Below are 4,079 nucleotides of genomic sequence, written 5' to 3'. Positions count from 1 at the left end.
GATGAGCCCAATTCACATGGCTGGGGCTTTTAAAAGCACGATGGAGACTGGGCTGGTTCGCGCAGTTGGTTGGCGAAACCTTCTAGTAACACCAAAATGGTGCTTTGTATCCGGACTGCTTCTGGAGGGGGGTGACCTACTGTCCCCTGACTTGGGCCACTCACTATACCACTGACCCAGCCCCAGTGGCCACCCCAAACAGGCCAAGTGAGGGGATTCGACCGGCTCACTGCAGACACAGCACCAGCACGCTAGGAGAGCAGGTGAACCATGAAGAAAAAATCTGTCAAAGCATTTGTGGGCTGAGAATAAACCCAAGTATACTCTTAGAGAGCACATAGAGGAGTCGAAGTATGAATAAATTGTAGGAATGAGAATGCTTATGCAGAGAGTAGGAATCCTAGAAATGTGAATTTATTCTCTTTGCCACCCAGGGGAGCCAGAGACTCAAGAAAAATCTCATACAAAGCTGCCAAAGTTAAGAGCCAGGGCATGGAAAAGCAGCATTTTAGTTTGGGCTTTTGCAGTTGCACGCAACAAAAGACCAACCAACAAAACAAGACAAAAAAAGGGAATTTATTGATTCATATAACTCGGAAGTTTTGGAGTGCATCTGGGTTAGGCTCAGCCATATCCAGGGGTTCAAGTGGGCTCATCACGACTTGCTCCATCTTTCTCTGTCTCTCGGCTGAGCTCTGCTCTGTGTTGCTTTCCTTCTGTTGTGGGCCTTCCTCACGTAGAGGCAGAGTCAGGCCCTGCAGCTCCAGGTTGATATAGTACTTACAGCTGGGGAGAAGAGAGCAAGAGGGCGTCACGCACGTTTTCCAGATAACCTCCCAAGGTCCCTCTGAGATAGGTACCTTCTGTTCCATCCTCGTTTTACAAATGAGAGTGAGGTTCAGCTGGATTAAGTAATTTCCCGAAGGACAACTGGTAAGTGGTGAAGCCAGGTCAAGCCCTTGCTTGATCAAAAGGGAAGGGAAAGTGAAGGGGAGGGCATAGGGGGGCATTGGCTGGCACCTGGGAGTGACAGAGGTAGTGGGTGTGGGCACAGGCAATGGGAGAAAACAGAACAAAGTGCTTTTAAGTACTCCTTCCCCTTCTTCAAGTGCAGCCTAAGCCACAAAATCTGTAACAGGTAAGTTCCTAAAGAATGGAACAGGATTTTCATTCCGTAAGAGGCACAGGTTAATATCTGGTGCTGGGCAATTTGTGGGGATGGAAGGGGGTGAGGCTTCAGGAGCATAGGCGGGGACAGTCCCTGTGTCCGCTCTCACGCAGAGCAGATCCTAACCCTGCACTGGGGAAGGGGCACCGAGGGCCTGGAGGCTGCTCTCAGGTGGTGAGGCTGAGTTCCAAGAGGCTCTCCTACCGTCTGGGGCCTTCAGCCTTCAGAGCCTCCATGTCCCTGTTAGTTGAGACGAAGCTGCTAAATCTTCCCAGAGGGGCTGCCTTGAGTCTGGTAGGGTTGGGAACAGCCCACAGAGATGAATCTCAAAGCTAGTCAGTCCCCTGGAAGAACTGGGGATTAACTGCATTTAGAGTGACTATAAACTGTGAACTAGAAGTCTCTAGAAAGTAAAGGTTTGTAACAAGAAAAGTTGACGTTCCTGTTTCTCCCTGAGTTGAGGAGAATGTTCAGGAGTACACTAGGTAGTGGGAAATGAGGTGACATCTAGAGCACATATGACCTGGAGACGGGTGAAAGCTAAGCCAGAGAAAGCCAGGCCTTGCTCTTGAAAATTGAATCAATCCATGACTTGACTCCAGTTATTGTAGGATTGCAGCCCAAACCCCACAGTGATTGGTTTTATGCTATCTGGATTTCTCAGCTTTCTTTTGATTTTACCTAAGAATTTAAAAATACTGCTTTCTGTTTTAGTTGTGCTAAAAAGAAAAAAAAAGGAAAAAGGATGCACACAAAAAAGCAATTTCTGTGAGCTGTGTCAGGGTTGATAATATTTGGATGCCCCCAGCCTCCTTCAGTCCTGTCCTGCCATGGTCATCTCCTTGAGTTTCTAGAGAGAACAAAGTCAGGCCCAGGGCACCCCGTTTCTGTGAGGCTTTGGCTTCAACTCCAGGGTAGAAATCTATTGGTGGTGAAGCAAATCCTTTTACTTAGGCTAGCGGCAGACTTTAAGGGCATCCTGGGCTTTTTTCCCCCTGGATCCACACGCATTCACCACTCCAATATTCATTCATCAAACATTCATTGAGTGTCTACGACATGCCAGTCACTGTTCTAGGCACTTGGTCTTCAGCAGTAGACAACACAGACAAGAATCCTTGCCCTCATGGAGCTGACATTCTAATAGAGGGAGACCAATACAAACCAAAAAAAGGATACTTGTGGTAAGAACTATGAAGAAAGCTAAAGTAGAGTAAGGGGGGAACAGTTGGTACAGGAGAGTGTGTGTGCATGCGTGTGTGTGTGCGTGTGTGTTTCCTACTTTAAATAGGGTGGTAACAAATGAGCAGAGATCTGAAGGAAGTGAGGGAATGACATACAAGTATCTGGGGAAAAAAATTCTAAGCAGAGGGAAAACCTCATGCAAAGGCCCTGGGGTAGAAGCATGGTTGGCATGTTCAGTGAGTAGCAAGGAGGCCAATGGGCCCTGAATGGAGTGGCAAAGGCAAGAGTGATAGGAAAGGGGGTCAGAGAGGTAATTGGGACCATCTAAGATCATCTAAAGCCTTATAGGCCACGATAAGGTCTTTTATGGGCCTCTGAGTGAATTGTAAAGCTATTGGAGAGCTTTGAGTAGAAAAGAGACATGATATTCGTGGTTCTCAAAGGATCGTTCTAGGTGCCGCATGGAGTGTAGAGCAGTGTTGTCTAATTGAAGTAGATTGTGAGCCACAAATGTGAGTCATATTTGTAATTAAAAAAATTTTCTGGTAGCCACATTAAAGTGAAAAGAAACAGGTGAAAATAATTTTAATATATTTAATTTAACCTAATATATCTAAATTATTAATAATACAACATACAATCAATTTAAAAATTTTCATTGAGATAGTTTATACATCTTTTTTTAATACGAAATCTTTGAAATCTGTTGTGTATTTCACTCTTACATCACCTCTTAATTCAGAAGAGTCATATTTCAAGTGCTTAATAGCCCTACATGGCTTGCAGTTACCATACTGTGTAGCCAGGTCTACACTACAGAGGGCAAGGGTGGAAACAGGGTCACCATTCTGACGTTCTTGCAGTGGTACAGATGAGAGATAACAGGGAGGAAAGATAAGACCAAGGGCAAAAGCATGCCAAGGGTGAGCCATCCAGAGAAAGAAGAGCTTCTCTGAGAGGCACAGGATAGAACTTGCTGAATCGCTCACCCCTGCTCCTTGGAGGGAGAAGGAAGAACCATCTTGGGAACAACTCCAGGCCCAACATATCACAACTGTATTAGAAGAGAAGAATCCAAAAGTTGACTTTCTGCTCTGGCTTAGCATTATACTCCTTCCTCATCACACTCCACCACTCAGACAGCTCCACCATCTCTTGATCCCCAAATTATTACATAGACCTTGAACATCCTTATTGGCACTCTTGCACGTGGTGTGCCCTAGGGTGGGGAGCAGGGGGAAGCCCTATTTTCCCCCCTGAGACCAAAATTTCCTCGTTTGTGTTCTTGGCTTGTTAATCTCAATGCATTTGATAAGGCTGAGTCAACCATATTTCTATTGCTGTCCAGAGAGAAGGTTAGGGGATAATCCTGGGTGCCCCTTCTAGCACCACGTTATGACTTTCATGGGCCTTAGGCACTTTTGTCTTCATGAGCCCCTTGCTCCATTAAAAAAAAAATATATATTTTACTACTACATTGGTAAAAAGATGAATATATTCATATTATATAGTAAAACATTTTCTTTGACATAAGAGTTCTTCTTTTTTTCTTCTGATTTTAAAAGAACGTAAAACATTTTCATAGGCCCCTAAAAGAGTTGTGAGCCCCAGACACCATGCCTGCTGTGCCTAATGGAGAAGTTGACCCAGGCTCCTTCACAGAATTTTCCTCCCCATCCTTTCTGCCCTTGCTACCTGCTCCCCCTCCAAGAATCTGTAATGCAGG

General features: G+C 45.3%; 1 long non-coding RNA gene across 1 annotated transcript; it reads right to left on the bottom strand.

The window, feature by feature from the left end:
* Nucleotides 1–557: 557 nt before the first annotated feature.
* On the bottom strand, nt 558–3,409 carry LOC147916177 (uncharacterized). The gene is made up of 2 exons (XR_015553364.1): nt 3,343–3,409; nt 558–786 (listed from the first exon to the last, which is right to left on the bottom strand). It is a non-coding gene; the product is annotated as an uncharacterized LOC147916177 (long non-coding RNA).
* Nucleotides 3,410–4,079: the final 670 nt, after the last annotated feature.

Source organism: Ceratotherium simum, chromosome 10 (assembly GCF_057802395.1).
Source record: "Ceratotherium simum simum isolate JZ-2026a chromosome 10, ASM5780239v1, whole genome shotgun sequence".
In the NCBI taxonomy this organism is placed as follows: Eukaryota; Metazoa; Chordata; class Mammalia; order Perissodactyla; family Rhinocerotidae; genus Ceratotherium; species Ceratotherium simum.
The sequence above is the reverse complement of the archived record's forward strand: the minus strand, read 5'-3'. Positions and strand labels throughout refer to the sequence as shown.